Source organism: Aotus nancymaae, unplaced genomic scaffold, assembly GCF_030222135.1.
Source record: "Aotus nancymaae isolate 86718 unplaced genomic scaffold, 86718_ANA_hifiasm-v0.15.2.pri h1tg000038l, whole genome shotgun sequence".
In the NCBI taxonomy this organism is placed as follows: Eukaryota; Metazoa; Chordata; class Mammalia; order Primates; family Aotidae; genus Aotus; species Aotus nancymaae.
In genome coordinates this window covers 2875318-2895734 of record NW_026988452.1, presented here as the reverse complement: position 1 = coordinate 2895734, position 20417 = coordinate 2875318, and the positions used below count along the sequence as shown (strand labels likewise).

Genomic DNA, 20417 nt, shown 5'->3' with positions numbered 1-20417 from the left:
TGCTATTGAACAGCAATTTTGTGTTGAAGTTCACAACTCCAGGGTTCCATTTCCGTGGTATTCTACATGAAAGGTGCCTCCTGGGTTGCGTAACATGGCAGCCGTGTGGCGGTGTGTACCATGGTTCTAGATGGCCACCGCAGTAAGATAATCTTTCCTTGGGCGCTTCTTGTCTAGGACAATGATGTATACTTGTAAAGGACCTATGGACAACTAAAGAAATGTGTCAGCCCTGTCCTCGAATACATGAAAAAGTGTGGAAAGCAGGGACTGGTGTTTCACATTTGGGCGGGATGAGATTGAAAGCTGTCATGCTGCTCCTCACTCTCAAAAGTTGTCATGAAAAAGGCGTGTGTTTATGAGCTAACTTCTGGTGGGGAAGCTGGCCAACTGGGCCGGGATCAGGAATAGGAATGAAGGGAAAGAGGAATAGCAGTATTTTGAGGGAAAACAAATTTGCCTAAGAATTTTTCCTTCTGTCTTAAAACGAATTCAGATGGAGCATTTCTTTGGGCATGAAGACAAGTATTCAGCAACAACAGAAAAGGATTGCTCCTTCATTTTTATTGCCCTCAAATGATTTTAAAAATCTACATACTAGGAGAAATTTTATGTGCAATTTATATGTATTTTTTGATAACCACACATTCCTTTTCCACTAGCTCAGGTAAAAATTAAACAAAAATTTTAATCCAAGTATATTTCCAATTTCAAGTGCAAAAGAGAGCCAAGTCAAGGACTTTATGAAGAAACTGGGAGTAAGAATTTGCTCTCAGTTGAGCCATTCCGTGTCTCAGAGCCTTGTTGACTCATTGGATCACCACTGGAAAATGGACAGTCTAGGTAGGCTTTGCAGTGAAATTTCTAGGTGCTTAGACTCAGGGATACTTGCACATGCAGTAAATCGATGGACCTTAGGATTCTGCCAGACATGCTTTCCTGCAACACAGCAGCAATCACCTTGCACAACCCATTCTCTAACCTCTTCCTTTCTCACAGACTCCTAATTCTGCCATCTTCTGCATGCTATAAAAGAATCAGCTCATCTTTTGTCCCACATACGTAAGAGTACAATTGTGGGGAAATAAAATGAATCCTGAAGAAAACATGAGTTTTGTAGTTATCAGTTCCCCATCCCATTCCCTCAGAATTTATTAATATTTTTAAAGACAAAGGCTGCTACGGTGACATTTGTGAATCTCCTTGAGAGCTTTTTATCTGGCTCTGAGCACATGGTGTGCATACCAGGGAAGCCAGAAGACAGACGTCTGGAAGCAGCTCTCAACCAATCACTGAAAGGAGAGCCTCAGAGTTCTCACTCCTTCATAAGTCTGCAGTGTGTTGTTCTTCACTGGCTCCCAGAATTCCCCACCACCCATGCCCGGGCTGCCCCAGCAGCACCTTACGGCCCTCTTGGCTGCCTGCCCTTCGTTTCCCCACTCTGCTGATGTGTCCCAGATCACCTCCCAGATCAAATGCTTGCATTCAGTCCTTGTCTTAGGATCCACCTTTAGGTAAGCCCAAACAAAGATGCCTATCGAAAGAATCAAGAGGAAGCTCCCCAAGGAGCAGGAATTGATGATTCTGATAGCTATGAAAATGACAATTAGACCAAGCTGACAGGGGCAAGGCTATATGTGGCTGAAGGCAAAATCATATTGTATATTGAGCTGCCTCCTCAAGTGCGAGTGTGAATGGGACAGTTTCTCCATGTTGGCTGAATCCAGTGAGTTTGGGACTCTTCATAACTACCCTGCCCTCACCCCAACCACTTTGCTGAAAAGGAGGTCTTCTATGTTTATTAGATATTTATAGAGGTCATGATAATATTTTTGACATGTGAATGAATATATAACACCTAACAGAGTTCCCAGCACATAGTAGGCACACAGAGTACTTGCTGAATTCCAGAGTGTGGAGTCCTAAGTCAGATTTGTCTTTTCTATTACAACCCTCAGTCATTTGAACACAGGCGTTACTATCACATCCTCAGTCATTCGAACATGCGCGTTACTGTCGCATCCCCAGTCGTTCGAGCACGCGCGTTACTGTCACATCCCCAGCCATTCCAGCACGCGCGTTACTGTCGCATCCCCAGTCATTCGAGCACGCGCGTTACTGTCGCATCCCCAGTCGTTCGAGCACGCGCGTTACTGTCGCATCCCCAGTCGTTCGAGCACGCGCGTTACTGTCGCATCCCCAGTCGTTCGAGCACGCGCGTTACTGTCGCATCCCCAGTCGTTCGAGCACGCGCGTTACTGTCGCATCCCCAGTCGTTCGAGCACGCGCGTTACTGTCGCATCCTCAGTCTTTTGAGCACGCGCGTTACTGTCGCATCCCCAGTCGTTCGAGCACGCGCGTTACCGTCGCATCCCCAGTCGTTCGAGCACACGCGTTACTGTCGCATCCCCAGTCGTTCGAGCACGCGCGTTACTGTCGCATCCCCAGTCGTTCGAGCACACGCGTTACTGTCACATCCCCAGCCATTCCAGCACGCGCGTTACTGTCGCATCCCCAGTCGTTCGAGCACGCGCGTTACTGTCGCATCCCCAGTCGTTCGAGCACGCGCGTTACTGTCGCATCCTCAGTCTTTTGAGCACGCGCGTTACTGTCGCATCCCCAGTCGTTCGAGCACGCGCGTTACTGTCGCATCCCCAGTCGTTCGAGCACGCGCGTTACTGTCGCATCCCCAGTCGTTCGAGCACGCGCGTTACTGTCGCATCCCCAGTCGTTCGAGCACGCGCGTTACTGTCGCATCCCCAGTCGTTCGAGCACGCGCGTTACTGTCGCATCCCCAGTCGTTCGAGCACGCGCGTTACTGTCGCATCCTCAGTCTTTTGAGCACGCGCGTTACTGTCGCATCCCCAGTCGTTCGAGCACGCGCGTTACTGTCGCATCCCCAGTCGTTCGAGCACACGCGTTACTGTCGCATCCCCAGTCGTTCGAGCACGCGCGTTACTGTCGCATCCCCAGTCGTTCGAGCACGCGCGTTACTGTCGCATCCCCAGTCGTTCGAGCACGCGCGTTACTGTCGCATCCCCAGTCGTTCGAGCACACGCGTTACTGTCGCATCCCCAGTCGTTCGAGCACACGCGTTACTGTCGCATCCCCAGTCGTTCGAGCACGCGCGTTACTGTCGCATCCCCAGTCGTTCGAGCACACGCGTTACTGTCGCATCCCCAGTCGTTCGAGCACACGCGTTACTGTCGCATCCCCAGTCGTTCGAGCACACGCGTTACTGTCGCATCCCCAGTCGTTCGAGCACGCGCGTTACTGTCGCATCCCCAGTCATTTGAGCACACGCGTTACTGTCGCATCCCCAGTCGTTCGAGCACACGCGTTACTGTCGCATCCCCAGTCGTTCGAGCACACGCGTTACTGTCGCATCCCCAGTCGTTCGAGCACACGCGTTACTGTCGCATCCCCAGTCGTTCGAGCACACGCGTTACTGTCGCATCCCCAGTCGTTCGAGCACGCGCGTTACTGTCGCATCCCCAGTCGTTCGAGCACGCGCGTTACTGTCGCATCCCCAGTCGTTCGAGCACGCGCGTTACTGTCGCATCCTCAGTCTTTTGAGCACGCGCGTTACTGTCGCATCCCCAGTCGTTCGAGCACGCGCGTTACTGTCGCATCCCCAGTCGTTCGAGCACGCGCGTTACTGTCGCATCCCCAGTCGTTCGAGCACGCGCGTTACTGTCGCATCCCCAGTCGTTCGAGCACGCGCGTTACTGTCGCATCCCCAGTCGTTCGAGCACGCGCGTTACTGTCGCATCCTCAGTCTTTTGAGCACGCGCGTTACTGTCGCATCCCCAGTCGTTCGAGCACGCGCGTTACTGTCGCATCCCCAGTCGTTCGAGCACACGCGTTACTGTCGCATCCCCAGTCGTTCGAGCACGCGCGTTACTGTCGCATCCCCAGTCGTTCGAGCACGCGCGTTACTGTCGCATCCCCAGTCGTTCGAGCACGCGCGTTACTGTCGCATCCCCAGTCGTTCGAGCACGCGCGTTACTGTCGCATCCCCAGTCGTTCGAGCACACGCGTTACTGTCGCATCCCCAGTCGTTCGAGCACACGCGTTACTGTCGCATCCCCAGTCGTTCGAGCACGCGCGTTACTGTCGCATCCCCAGTCGTTCGAGCACACGCGTTACTGTCGCATCCCCAGTCGTTCGAGCACACGCGTTACTGTCGCATCCCCAGTCGTTCGAGCACACGCGTTACTGTCGCATCCCCAGTCGTTCGAGCACGCGCGTTACTGTCGCATCCCCAGTCATTCGAGCACACGCGTTACTGTCGCATCCCCAGTCGTTCGAGCACACGCGTTACTGTCGCATCCCCAGTCGTTCGAGCACACGCGTTACTGTCGCATCCCCAGTCGTTCGAGCACACGCGTTACTGTCGCATCCCCAGTCGTTCGAGCACGCGCGTTACCGTCGCATCCCCAGTCGTTCGAGCACACGCGTTACTGTCGCATCCCCAGTCGTTCGAGCACGCGCGTTACTGTCGCATCCCCAGTCGTTCGAGCACGCGCGTTACTGTCGCATCCCCAGTCGTTCGAGCACGCGCGTTACTGTCGCATCCTCAGTCTTTTGAGCACGCGCGTTACTGTCGCATCCCCAGTCGTTCGAGCACACGCGTTACTGTCGCATCCCCAGTCATTTGAGCACACGCGTTACTGTCGCATCCCCAGTCGTTCGAGCACGCGCGTTACTGTCGCATCCTCAGTCTTTTGAGCACGCGCGTTACTGTCGCATCCCCAGTCGTTCGAGCACACGCGTTACTGTCGCATCCCCAGTCATTCGAGCATGCGCGTTACTGTCGCATCCCCAGTCGTTCGAGCACACGCGTTACTGTCGCATCCCCAGTCATTTTGAACACATGCATTACTATTACATCCATTCACAACTTCCACCCTTCATCTTCAACTGTCCGGTTGATTATTTTTCCCTCTCCAAATACGGGTCTTTGCATTCACTCATACTGACCCTCTTCTTGTTAGATTCACCCATATTTCTAGTTTCTGAGGTTCTTTTGGCCACTGTCACTGTCATCTTATTCTTGCATTCCGCTCACTTCGCATTCCCCACATTTTCCCTCAGGACACCATCTCAGCCCTTGCCGAAGGCGCTGGCATAGCTCTTCCCCAGGTGGGAGCAAGTTAAGAACCAGAACAGAAAATCATGTGACCTATTCCACTGCTTCCTTTTATCTCGGGGTGTTAGACAGCCAAGGAACAGAAGGCTGCTCAAACTGTCTTAGACACAGGAGGCTGATTTGAAGCTCCTGGGAAACTTCTTGCACTCTGAGTTCTCCCTGCCATCCGGGTCCTTGTTGTTTCTTTGCTTTGGCAATGGCTGCATTCGCCTCCCCTTGCGGACCTGGAAACCTGCTCATTCACTGGGGCTCACAGTGAGCCATTGCGGCTGCCCTGACGGAGTTCCCTCACGCTTCAAGACCGCCTGGCCTTCCAGCTCAGCCCTTCACAGTCACATACTCTTGGGATCGGCCCGTTTGGTACAAGCCTCCACATCTATTTCAACTGCCTGTGGCTAAAGGCAAAACCATATTGTGTATCGAACTGCCCCTTTAAGAGTGTGAGCGGGACGATTTCTCCATCATGTTGGCGTATAGAAGAGAGGAAAACAATTGGGCATTTCTAGATTCCTCCAAAGGCCAAAATACCTCTGTGGTTAAGAGAGCACTCATAGGTAGATTTTGGAGATGGCAGCATTTCAAGGCCTCATACCTTCTGGGTAGGCCTGCTGTGTGGTTCCTAGAGAAGACACAGCCTAGTCCATCCAAATGGCCGTTGGAAGCTTACTTTCATTGGGAAGCCTTTTTTTATTCATTGTTAGGAAAACCCAACAATTTCCTATGGTTCCATTCTGATTTCAATTAGAATATTAATCAGCTGTACTCAGCACAACTTTGGCTAAAAATCCACAATGCAATATACTAAAATTCCTAGGAACAGAGCCAGTTTAATTTGTATTAGATATTTTGCCCCAGGATAGCATTAGGGACTTATTATTACATGTCTTATGTAGCTATTATTATTATAAATGTGCATATTGTGCAAATTAAAATCACATTTCATTCAGGGAAAAAGCCTCTCTGTTTACTTGAGTCCTGGTGACTGCTTTCCTGTTCTTAAAGGAATTAAGTGCTTGCAACACCTCTCATGGTGGGTCTGGGAAGGAACTGCTCCTGGGACACTGTGCCACTTATAACTTCTGTAAGGATGTAGTTGAACCACTGATGCAGTGGCTGTACTGAGGGCAGAGAAGAGTAGCCGACGATGACCCTCACTGTATCTTTGTTTAAAAAGCTTTCAGCACCCACCCTCCTATGTTGGGGAAGTGCAGAATGCTGAGATACATTTGGTGGGTTCCCTAGCCTTCTCTAGACATCAGAAAAGGTCTGAAAGACAGGATATATGAGGCAAGACCTGGTGACTGAGTAGGAGTCAAACACGGGAAGAGAGCAGGAATAAAGGTTCAGGATGGCTGCACTATAGAGGGTGGGGTGGGGACGGGCAAGGCCAGGACTGGAGATCTGGGGTAGTGTCTATAATGGAGACCTTGAGGGCTCGTAAGAAACTTAAGCTCTACCGTGAGGAGAGGAAACCAGTGAAGCTTTTAGTGGAGGAGTGAGATGATGAGATTTGCATTTTAGTGGGATCCTCCTGGCTAAGATGTGGAGCATGAGTTGAAAGGAATTAACAATAGAAGGAGAGACGGGAGGTAGGAAATCGTTTTCATGATGCGAGCAAGAGCAGATGATGGCCTGGACTGTGAGAGTGACCGCAGAAGTGGAGAGAAGTGAGTGGAGGGGAGGTGGAACTAGGAGGCGGAACTAATAGGTGGTGATGACCAGGGAGCCCTGAGGTGGAGGGAGAGGCCAAGGGAGAATTCCACGTTTTTTTTGAAACATTTTGGTGGATGATGGTGCCATTTACTGAAATGACAAGCGTTGGAGGAGAGAAGCATTGTGGCGGGAGCGAAGGTGGTACGTTCAAAAATTGGATGTGCTGAGTTTGAAGGTCTGGAACACAGGCAGATGATGCTGTCTTGGAGGTGGTTACATATATGGGTTTGCCCTTCAGAAAGAGAGACCAGGCTGGGGAATAAAGAATGAGGAGTCTCAACACAAGGAAAGTCTTTGAAGTTGTGAATTTCACTGGAGTATCCCAGGACATGTGACGTGAAATTGGAGTATCCCAGGACATGTCACGTGAAAAGGGAAGTCCCAAGATAGAGCTCTGAGCAAGAAATATCCTCAGGGTGGAGGGAAAGAAGCATCAAAGGAGACTGAGAAGGAGTGACCAGAGTGGCCCTGGAGGAAAAGCAGGAAGCACTGGTGGCACCGGAGCTCAGGGAGATGTGTGATGGAACCGCACAGGCATAGTCCACGGTCTCAAATACTACTGAGGACTCCAACAAGATGGTTCCCAGAAGAGCTGAACTCAGTTCCCTCTGCCTATCCATGGCCCCAGTGTCCACACAGCCAACAGTTTCAGCCCCAATTTGTGGTTGCATATTTACATCTTGCTTATCTTTTTTTTTTTTTTAGCTTAAGTACATCTTCATAATTAGAAGAATTTTATGCAGTATCAACAGGTGTTCACAGTATTGGTTCCTTTTTTTATTTTTGAACTCTTTCTGTCATTTTGATTAGAAATCTTCATCCAGAAATATATAGTCATTGCTTTTCTGAACTCACTGTTATTATCATTACATGAATGTGCATTTATTTACATCTTCCTTTAAAATCATGGTTTTAAAATGTGGTTTCCGGACCAAAATCATCAGTGTCACCTGACATGGTTGTCGGAATTCTAAGATGGCCCCACGACTGCTGACTCCCTGGAGTACATCCCCTGTTTAATCCCTTCTCTAATCCATTCTCTCTGAATAGGGAGTGAGTGGGACTTGTGAATATGCTAGTATATTACTCCTGTGATTGTAGGATAAGAAGAAGGAATTTTGCAAATGTACTTAAGCTCCCTAGTCAGTTCACTCTGAGTTGATCAGAAGGGAGATTATTTAGACTGGGCCCTTCTTGAAAGAATAGATTGAAAGCATAAAAGAAATTTCTTCTGCAGGTCTCAAGATAAAGAAAATTGCCTTCTTGTGAGGGGTCTTTGGAGGGCTACATAGCAAAGAAATGAAGGTGACTTCTAGTCCCTGGCTAACAGACAACAAGAAAACAGGGCCCTAAATCCTGTACACACAAGGAATTGAATTCTGTCAACAGCCACCACAAGAGCTTGGAAGAGGACCCGAACTTCCAGAATGGAATGTAGCTCAGAGCCATCTTGACTTCAGCCCAGTGAGAACTTGAACAAAGAACCTAGTCTGGACTTCTGACTCATACAACTGTGAGATAATAAAGGTGCTAAATTTTAGGTAATCTGTTACTCAGCAATAGAAAACTAATATACCGGGGAACTTGTTAGAAATGCAAATTCTGGGCCCCTTCCCATACCTGCTGAACTCCGAGGGAGGGGGAGTATCTAGAAACTGGATGTTAACAAGTCTTCCAGATGATTCTGATTCTCATTAAAGCTCAAAAGTCTGTGTTTCACAGGGTCTTCTAAGTGCTAGATTTGGTTTCCAGGCTACAAATCTTACGGGGATGTCATAGCAATGATTAATAATACAGTACAATGAACATGTACGGATTACCTTATGTATGAAGCACTTTCAAAGACATTATCTTATAGAATCCTGCATCCTTTACCCCTTACAAGATTGTCGCAGTTCCATTTTATGGATAAGGAAGCTGAGGCAGAGCTGGGATTGAACTCACGTTTCGGACTTGTTGAAGTGGTAGTGGAATAAAATCTTGCATCGGACAACACAGCCCTTATTAGTCATCTGTTGGATTTTGGAACATTTTATAATGTATCAGTGAAAAAATTAATTTGTGGGGGACAAAAAACTTGTGCTAGATTCATGTGACCCTTGGAGATCACCTCGTATTTTCTTCCCTGGGTTTGTCAGACAGTAGAAGTAAGCTGCCCTCCGAGACAGACCAGGAGCTGCCTTCACTTTCCACTCGTGGACACTAATTGATTATTCCTTTCTGTTCTTGTGACGGGTGCCTGCCTGGTTGTAAAATCACACTCATGGCTCCCAGGCCAGGGGTGGTGGCTGCGAGCGAGATGGCAGTGATGAAAACCTGGGGAGCTCACTTGCTTAGAGACTGGAGTCCAGGCTGCTTTTGCCTTCAGCAACCCATCTTTAGAATGCATGCAGTGTGTGTTCTCACTCATAAGTGGGAGTTGAACAATGAGAACACATGGACACAGGAAGGGGAGCATCACACACTGGGGCCTGTTGGGGGGTGGGGAGCAAGGGGAGGGAGAGCATCAGGACAAATACCTAATGCATACAGGGCTTAAAACTTAGATGATGGGTTGATGGATGCAGCAAACCACCATGGCACATGTATACCTATGTAACAAACCTGTACATTCTGCACATGTATCCCAGAACTTAAAGTAAAATAAAAATTTAAAGAAAGAATGCATGCAGTGTGATATTTTCAGAGGCAGATGCTCTGATGGAGGTCAGGCTGTCTTTTGAGTAACATAAATAAAATAATCCCCACTGTGCATTCTAGTAGTTTCTGGGAGGCTGAGCCTGACTGCACTTGTGACATGGTAACCCTGACATTCATACTCATGCAGACCCACACCAGCCACCACAGAGGCTGCATAGTTAGCAGTCTGGCCATTGATTAGAGATGGCTGGACTGAGAATTCTGCCTGGTAATGTCAGTTCATTTGTGGCAACCGCCTATTATCCCAAACACCAGAATCACTGAATGCGATGATTCTTATTAAGTGCAATTATTTTGGTAAACTAATTAAAAAGCCACCAGCAAGGAAAGAGAGAGAGGGTGAGAGAAGCTGGGAGGGGGTGTGGGACACAGAGATAGTGAGAAAAAACAACTGAGCTGAGGGCCACCAAGTGACCGCCTTTGGCAGGGAGGTGGTCACATGGTTTCACAGTGAGTTAGAACTCACAGTTTTCACAGGAGGGGAGTTGAGCAGAAATATAGAATTTGGTTCAAAACATATCAAAGAGGAGTACAGACTCCTGTCTCAGGCATTAAGACGAGCCAGTGCCCTGAACAACCATCCTGACTAAACACCTACAGTGTGGGGTAAATATTTGAGAACACCTGCTTATGTGCATTGTTGAGCTGGCATGGAAAGTGGGGCTCCTCAAAGGCCAGAGCAGCATGAAGGGAGGAACTGAAAGGGGTTGAGCAAGCACTAAACCTGGCCTTCACTCAGGCTTTTCTGGCCCAGGCACGCAGGTCTTGGTGGTCACAGGGGCACAGGAACTGGCTGACAAGGCCTGGGTCAAGCCAGGTGAGCTGTCTTGTACAAGGCCTCACCGTAACACTGGGACATCAAAAGGCTACACCTTCAAAGTCAGGCTGCATGAGAAGTGAATCTGCCACGTCCAACAACTCTCTAGAGCTGTACTGTCCCATAGAAGAGCTGCTAGCCACAGGTGGCTACTGAATACTTGAAATGTGCCTGTGATTGAGGAACTGAATATTTAATTTTACTTAGTAAAATTTAACTTTGAATAGTCACATGTGGCTACTGGGTAATCTGTTGGACAGTAGAGAGCCTCGGGGCATACTAAGAGCCCCCAGAGAACTTTAGGAAGTTCTTTAGGTCACACAGGTGGTGTTAGGGTCTTGGTCATGTCTGCTGACATGATTATATAACATCCCACACTTGTCTGAGAGTGTGGAGCAGCAGGCAGGGAGCTCACCTGTCATTCCCGCCCCTTAGGCCTCAGGGAAGAGAGTTCCAGAAGGGAATGGCAACCTCAGGTGGGATGGGGTGGCTACATGGAGAGACCGTCTTAGTAAAAGGCTGTGGGGGCCCTGACCATGTGGGGACGCTCTGAGGGAACCTTTTCTGCTGCTACCAAGGAACACCAGCAAATCCCACCTTGAGTGGTTCTGCTCACTAGGCTCACACTTGTCATCCCTGGTGATAAACCCACTCCCCCTGGGGCAGGTTCACCATGTGCTGCCTGCTGGGTTCATTGCAAGTGATCAGAGGGCAAGTGCTGTGGCCAGGGTTACACAGCACTAAGTGGTGAGCACTAAGACAGGACCCACGGCCAGGTCTGGGAGGGCACCCAGACCTACATGTAAAATACAAAACTATGAAACTCCTAGACGTTGACACTGGAGAATATCTAGATGACCTTGGGTTTGGTGATGACATTTTAGATACGACACCAAAGTCATAAGCCATGAAAGGAGGAATTGATAAGCTGCACATCATTTAAAAAAATTCTGTTCTGCCCATGACATCATCATTAAAAAAACAAGCCACAGATTGGAGAATATATTTATAAAAGACATACCTGCTAAAGGGCTGTAATCCAAAATATACAAATAACTCTTCTTTTTTTTGAGACGGAGTTTCACTCTTGTTACCCAGGCTGGAGTGCAATGGCGCGATCTCGGCTCACTGCAACCTCCGCCTCCTGGGTTCAAGCAATTCTCCTGCCTCAGCCTCCCAAGTAGCTGGGATTACAGGCACACGCCACCATGCCCAGCTAATTTTTTGTATTTTTAGTAGAGACGGGGTTTCACCATGTTGACCGGGATGGTCTCGATCTCTTGACCTCGTGATCCACCCGCCTCGGCCTCCCAAAGTGCTGGGATTACAGGCTTGAGCCACCGCGCCCGGCCACAAATAACTCTTAAAGCTCAACAATAAGAAAACAACTTGATTAAAAAATAGACCAAAGATCTGAACAGACACCTCACCAAAGAAGATATACAGATGGCAAATAAACATGTGAAAAGATGGCCCACATCATATGTCATCAGGGAAATGGAAATTAAAACAAAAATGAGGTGTCGCTATACACGCATTAGAATGGCCGAAATCCCAAACGTTGACGACATCCAGTACTGGTGAGGATGTGGAGCAAGAGGCAGGAACTCCCATGACTTGCTAGTCGGAATGCAGAATGAGACATCTACTTTGTAAGACAGTTTGGCAGTTTCTTATAAAACGAAACATACTCTTATCACAGGATCCAGCAACTGTGCTCCTTGGTATTTATCCAAAAGAGTTGAAAACTTACAGCTACACAAAAACCTGCACATGGACATTTACTGAAGCGTACTCACACTTGCCAAAAATTGGAAGCAACCAACATATTCTTCAGTAGGTGAATGGATAAATGATGATTCATCCAGACAGTGGAATATAATTCAACACTAAAAAGAAATGAGCTATCAAGTCATCAAAGGACAGGGAGGGAGCAAATGCAAGTCACTAAGTGAAAGAAAGCACTCTGAAAATGCTCTGCACTGTATGATTCCAACTAGATGACATCCTGGAAAAGGAAAAACCATGGAGATGGTAAAAAGGTCTGTGGTTGCCAGGACTTAGCAGGAAAAAAGGGATGAATAGGTAGAGCACAGAGGATTTTTAAAGCAGTGAAATTATTCTGTGTGATACTACAATGGTGGATGCATGTCATATGTTTGTTCAAATCCATGGACACCACCAAGAATAAACCCTAATGTAAACTCCGGACTTAGGGTGAGAATAATATGTCAGTGCAGGTTCAACAATGGTAATTAATGTACTACTCTGCTGACGGATGTTGATAATGGAGAAGGCTTGCATTTATGGGGTAGGGGATATATGGGAAATCTCTGTACTTTTCATTTAATTTTGTTGTGAACCCAAAACTACTCTTTAAAAAGACCCATTAAAAAGTGCCAGTTTTAATTGTTTTCAACAGTGTGTTATTAATATTTACAAATAGAACCTTTTATGCTATTTAGGGACAAATCCGAGTATAAGAATGAAAGCATCTCATTCTTTTAAAGACACTGACACCAGAACTTATATAGAACTTGTATATGCATGTGTAGGAGCAGAGAGTATATGGAAAATCTCTGTATCTTCCACTCAATTTTGCTGTAAACACAAAACTGCTATAAACTAAAATTGAATAAAATGAACTCAAAATGGGTCATAGATTTAAATCCAAGAAATAAAACTTTTAGAAGAGAACACAGAAAATATTTGGCATCTATAATTTGGTGAATAATTCTTAGACATGACACCTAAAATATCTATGAAAGAAAAAAAGTATATTAGATGTCGTCAAAATTTTACCTTCTCTGTGAAAGATCCTGTTAGCGGATGAAAAGGCAGTAACATGAAGAAAATGCTTGCAAACCACGTATATGACAAAGGACTACTATAAAAAATATATTTAAAATATCTTAAAACTCAGCAGTAAAATCTCAAACAATCCCATTAGAAAATAGACAAAAGGCATGAAGAGAAATTTCATTGAGAAGAATATACAGATGGCAAGTAAGTACATGAAAAGATATTCAATACCACTATCCATTAGGGAAATGCAAATTAAGATCACAATGAGATATCATTATACAACTATTAGAACAGCTAAAATAAAAAAAAATAGTGACTATCCCAAAGACTAGAAAGGATGCAGAGAAACTCATAAATTGCTGGTGGGAATGTAAAATGGTAAAGCCAATCTGGAAAATATTTGGCAGTTTCTTAAGAACTAAACATACACTTACAGAACAACCCAGTGATCACACTCCTGGGCATTTACCCCAGAGAAATGAGACTTATGTCCATATAAAAACCAGAAAGTGAATGTTCATTGCAGTTTTATTTGTAATAGCCGAAACCAGAAAACAACCAAAATATTCTTCAATGTGTGAATGGCTAAACAAACTGTGATACATCCATACCATGAAATACTAATCATCAATAAAAGGAATAAGCTTCTGATACACACAACTTGGATGGATCTCAAGGGTGTTATGTTGAGTGAAAAAAGCCAATCTCAAAAGGTCACATACTGTATGATTCCATTTATATAACATTCTTGAAATGACAACCTTATAGGGATGGAGAACAAATTAGTGGTTGTCAGGGGTTCGAAACGATGAGTGGGAGGAGGTGGATATGATTATGAAGGGTTAGCATGAGGGATATCTCCATGGTAATGGTGGTTACAAAAATTCATACAGGTAATAAAATGATATAGAACTATATATATACACATTGTACCAGTGTCAGTTTCCTGGTTGTGATAATGTACTATATTTATACAGCAAGTAACCATTAGGGGAAATTGAGTGAAGAGCTCATAGAACCTCTCTGTATTACTTTTGCAACTTCCTGTGAATCTATAATTATATAAAAATAGTTTTTAAAATGAAAAAAGTAAAACACTGTACTGTATGAGTTTATATTGATACTGTCAATTCAAATTTAGGATTACAGAATAAATTTCGCTGATCTGACATCTGTATCTCCTTTCCCTCATACTGAGTATCCTGATTGTCAATGACACTGTCATAAGTTACCCATTTTCTTTCTTTTTTTCCCACAACATATATCCAACAGACTCAGAATAATAATGCCAATATCTCCAACAACAGATGATTATTTAAAACAATTGAAGAATTATCTTGCAGTTATTTCTGTCTTTAGGGAATATCCTACTAGAAATGCACAGGTAATTTAAAATCGCTTAGAATATATTTTCTTTGGAGGCTATGCTACCAATGACTATACATTTTTGTTCATCTGTTTAATTTTGCTTTTGATTTTAAGAATTGCTTTTTAGATATTCGATTTTGTCCTACAATTATGTAAATTTTCACATGGTTTTAAGTGAAATCCTCAAGACTAGATATATTCAAAGAGGCCTACATTTTATCCCCCTTATCCACATCTATCTATAGGCAATCATGTAAAAATCATATGTTTTTTTCTTCTATTTGAAAATATTCATCTTCAAGAATGGCTTAACACATGCAAATCAATAAATGTGATTCACCATATAAGCAGAATTAAAAACAAAAACCATATAATCATCTCAATAGATGTAGAAAAAGATTCTGATAAAATCCAACATCCTTTCATGATAAAAACCCTCAACAAACTAGGCATTGAAGGAATATATCTCAAAATAATCAGAGCCATCTAAGACAAATCAATAATCAACATCATACTGAATGGGCAAAGCTAGAAGCATTCACTCTAAGAACTGGAATAAGACAAGGATGTCTACTCTTACCACTTCTATTCCACATGTTACTGGAAGTCCTAGCCAGAGCAGTCAGGCAAGGGAAATAAATAAAAGGCATAAAAATAGGAAAAGACAAAGTCAAATTATCCCTTTTCACTGATGATATGATTGTATATTTAGAAAACTCTAAAGATTCCACCAAAAGATTCCTAGGCCCCATAAATGACTTCAGCAAAGTGTGTAGATACAAAATCAACATACAAAAATCAGTTGTGTTTCTATACACCAATAATGTTCAAGATGAGAACCAAATCAATAATGCAATCCCATTTATAATAGCCACACACAAAAAATACCTTGGAATACATCTAACCAAGGAGGTGAAAGATCTCTATAAGGAGAATTACAAATTACTGCTGAAAGAAGTCATGGACAACACAAACAAGTGAAAAAGCATTTCATGGTCATGGATAGGAAGAATCAATATTGTTAAAATGTTCATACTGCCCAATGCTATCTACAGATTCAACGCTATTCCTATAAAATTACCAATGTTATTTTTTACAGAATTAGAAAAAAACTATTCTAAAATTCACATGGAACCAAAAAAGAGCCCAAATAGACAAGGCAATCCTAAACAAAAAGAATAAAGCCAGAGGCATCACAATGTCATCACATTACCAACTTCAAACTATACTACAAGGCTACAGTAACCAAAACAGCATGGTACTGGTACAAAAATCGACATATAGATCAATAGAACAAGATGCAGACCCTTGAAATCAAGCTGCATACCTACAACCAACTGATCTTTGACAAGTCGGCAAAAATAAACAATGGGGTTTTATTCAATAAACGATATGGGAGAAACTGGCTAACCATATGCAGAAGAATGAAACTGGACCCTTACCTCTCACCATACAAAAATTAACTCAGGACAGATTAAAGACTTAAATGTAATCCTCAAACTATAAAAATCGTAGAGGAAAACCTAGAAAATACTCTTCTAGACATTGACCTAGACAAAGAACTTATGACTAAGTCCTCAAAAGCAACTGCAACAAAAACAATAATTGATGAGACCTGATTAAACTGAAGAGCTTCTGCCCAGCACAATAAACTATCAACAGAGTAAACAGACAACCTACAGAATGGGAGAAAATAGCTGCAAATTATGCATTCAACCAAGGACTCATATCCAGAATCTATAATGAACTTAAACAAATCAAGAACAGAACAACCCATTAAAAAGTGGACGAAAGACATGAACAAACCTTTATCAAAAGAAGACACAGAAGCAGGCAATAAACATATGAAAAGACGCTCAACATCACTAATCATCGGGGAAATGCAAATCAAAATCACAGTGAGACACCAACCATCTCGTGCCAGTTAAATGGCTATTACTAGAAAGTCAGAAAATAACAGATGTTGGCAAGGTTGAAAGAAAAGGGAACACATATACACCATTGGTGGGAATGCAAATAAGTCCAGCTACTGTAGAAAGCAGTTTGGAGATTTCCCAAAAAACTAACAATAGAATTATCATTTGATCCATCAACCTCATTACTGCGTATATATTGAAAAGAAAATAAATCTACCAAAAAACACCTATACTTGTATGTTCATTGCAGCACTGTTCCCAATAGCAAAGACATAGAGTCAACCTAGGGACCCATTAATGGTGGATCTGATAAAGAAAATGTGATACATACACAGCATGGAATACTACCCAGTCATAAGAAAGAATGAAATCATGTTCTTTGCAGCAACGTGGATGCAACTGAAGGCCATTATCCTAAGCAAATTAATACAGGAACAAAAAAAACCAAATACTACATGTTCTCACTTATAGGTGGAGGCTAAACACATGTGCATAAAATTGGGAATAATAAACACTGGAGATTCCGAAGAGGAAAGGGATGGGGCACGGGTCACAAAACTCCCTGTTGGGTACTATGTTTACTACTTGGGCAATGGGTTTATTAGAAGCTCAAATCTCAGCATCTCTCAATATAACCATGTAACAAACCTATACATCGACCCCTTGAATCTAAAATAAATTTAAAATGCATCTTATTTACATGAATATGCATATACACACATATCTTTATGTCTACCACTTTTTAGGAATGATACAAACTTCACTACATTGAAATTGCTATTCAAATATTTATCCTGGCAATGGCTTCTATATATCCTGCAGAACTATTCCTTGTTGACAGCTGCATAACACTCCACTGTTTGGATGTACCAAATTTACTCACTAAGTTTCGTACTGATAATTGTTTACACTGTTTCCGATTATCTGCTGTTGTTGATAACATGGCAGCAAATAGTCATTCGCATGTATCTTTTCTTACGTTTGCCAGTGTAGTCTTGGCATAGATATCCAGAAGTGGGATGGCTGGACCAAACAGTAATTTTTATAGATATATGGACTACTTTTGATTTGTCAGAAAGAAAGCCCAGTGAAACACTAAGATGGAATGTGGAATTTAATTCTGTGAGAACAACCATGAATTTTGACAGCCTTGGTTCTTCTTCAGGGTAGTGGAATGCTCCTATGGTGTGGACCACAGGGTCACCACTGTGAGATTTGGAAGGTGGGGCTTCTGCCTGCCCCACCCCCAGCTCCTGGATAGTTTTGGGACAGTGAGCTGAATCAGGTGACTATCCCTGGTGGTGCCAAGCAAGATCCCAGGTCATCCCTAGGACCTCCTTGGGAAGCCCCAGCACCTCCTCTGAGCTTCTCTTTAACCACCTCTTGAGGTAACAGGACTCCTCTGAGTCCCAGGCATCATACTCCTTCAATCCACCCACCCTAGGAAATGAATGCTTAGGAAAGTTAAAGTAAAGAGCAAAGGCTACTGTTTTAAATTATTACCATCAAAACACAATTTCTCATTTTATAAGGACGTTTACCTTCTAAGCAACCTACAGATGGGTATACAACTGGGCCTCAAGAACTGCAACTCAGAGACCAATAAAATAAAAATTTTTAATCACTAAAAAAAAAAGAAAAAAAGAAAAAACCACAATTTGACATTTGAAGCTATTTACAAGGAACACCTTAATAGCAACACAAGAGCAAATCTGCTTTGTCCACTTCCGAGTCTGTTCTCTGCAACAATTAAACTGAGGCAGCTCGAGGTTGTGGAGGAAACCCTGGTGTCTGGGACAGACCCTGGAGGGCCTTGGGAAAATCGCCCAGCCTATCTGGGCTTTAGATTTCTTACCTGTAAAATGAGGACTTGGGGCCAGCTCCAAATTCTGTAATATTAGAATTTAGTAATGTTGGAATATGGACTGTAGAAATGGACTGGAACAAAGTGGGTGGAAGGGATGTGCATTAAACATTCCGTAAAAAAAATTAGGGCTAAAGGAAGTAAGATTTGCTGCTGTCAGAGAATCTGCAATTAAGGATTGCTTCCACTTTTGCTCATTTTCTTCTCCAGTGCTTTGTAATCCTCTCCAGCCAATTTACAAAATTCCCCTCTGTGCTCTGGGGAGGATTATATTTCAATAGGAGCAACATTTGATTATCTGGAAGAGCTTAGCAGGGACCAGTGGCCACCACTGGTGACAGTGACTAATGGAAGAGCTGGGCCAGCAGCATGTGATCGCAGACGAGTATTGTGTGTCTGTGCGTCCAGCCTTAGTTAAATCGAAGGGTCCAATTTGGTCTGCTCAACAAACGTATTTGTGGAGGCTTATTGAACACAAAATTAATTTAGGAGACATTAATCTGAAGAGAATTCGACTGACAGCAACAGCAATGGTGTTTAATGGAAGACAGAGCAAAAAAAAAAAAAAAAAAAAAAAGAGCCAGGCCTGCCACAGTCTTTTCCTTTGTTGAGAAAATATAAGTATCCCCAGGGCTTTAATAGACTCTAATCCTTTCTCTTGAACAATTTGGCCTCCGCATAGACCAAGTGAGCAAAATAGAATCCTGAAGAACGCACGCTCTCAGGGTGAAACGTCCTAAAGTCATGCTGATTTCGGAATGAGAAGCCGTCTGCCCATCAGCGCACCTTCTCTTTCCACTTTTGCTTTCTCGTATGTCTGTTTGGGTTGGGATTTATTTACATTAGTGTATGACCTTGCCTCTCACAGCGTGGTTCACAGACCAACACTACTAGCATCAGTTGGGAACCTGTTAGAAACGCAGACTCTCAGGCCCTGCCCCAGATCTGCTGAATTAGAATCTACATTTTAAGCTGATTCCCAGGTGATTTGTAAGCATGTTAGAGTTTGAGAAGACCTGTTTCCTAAAGTTTTCTCCTTGAAGGGAAATTGGAACAATCTAACTTCCGGTAATGCAGAGAACCAAGAACTGTCTGGTAATTTTCCCATCTATATTGTATGACTAACTAAAGACTTGTGCAGAAAACTTGAAAAAAAAAAGGAGATGTACAAAGCGGAACACAATCACCTGTCATCTTGTAAAAGTAATTTTGGGGTGTGTCCTTCCTGTCTTTGTTCTATGTGTACTTGTGTATTATTTTTAAATACAAAAGGTAATCCCTCATTCATTCATTCATTCGTTCATGCAACAAACACTCACTGAGCACTTAGTAGGTACTGGGTGCTGGGGATACCGTGATGAACAAGACTGGTAAAGTTCATGGGGAAACCGATATGCAACCAGATGAGACATAACCAGTTCTGTACCATGGACGGGCCCCAGCGTTTCCCCTTCCCAATCTCTGCTTTCTTGACCCCTGTATCCTTGTATCTGACCCATAGTTCCAGAGAGATAGTAATGATTTCCCCTAATTGGCCCTTACTGACCTTCCCCTCATTGACTTTCCTTCGAATCCTTCTTTTTTCAGGTCTTGTTATGGATGAATCTGGAAACCAACATTCTCAGCAAACTGACACAAGAACAGAAAACCAAACACTGCATGTTCTCACTCATAGGTGGGTGTTGAACAATTAAAACACATGGGCACAGGGAGGGGAACATCACACACTGGGGTCTGTTGGGGGGTGGGGAACTAGGGGAGGGACGGCGGGGTGGGGAGGTTGGGGAGAGATAACACTGGGAGAAGTGCCTGATGTAGGTGATGAGGGGATGGATGCAGCAAACCACCCATGGCATGTGTGTACCTATGCAACGATCCTGCAAGATCTGCACATGTACCCCAGAACTTTACAATAAAAATAAAATAAAATGCAATAAAATTAGCTAACATTCATTGAGTGCTTGCAAAGTGCCAGGAGCTGTTCTAAGTGCTTTGCATGTATCATCTCCAATCCTTGCAAGAATTCTATCAGGTACTGTTAGTATCATTCGCATTTTACAGTTTAACAAACTAGCCAAGGAC

General features: G+C 44.0%; 1 long non-coding RNA gene across 1 annotated transcript in view; it reads left to right on the top strand.

Annotated features, from left to right (window-relative positions):
* LOC135268161 (uncharacterized) overlaps positions 1 to 20030 on the top strand; it is a 33441-nt gene extending 13411 nt beyond the window's left edge. The window contains exon 3 of the long non-coding RNA XR_010336444.1: positions 19923 to 20030. This is a non-coding gene — a long non-coding RNA (uncharacterized LOC135268161). The remainder of the gene's footprint in view (positions 1 to 19922) is intronic.
* Positions 20031 to 20417: the final 387 nt, after the last annotated feature.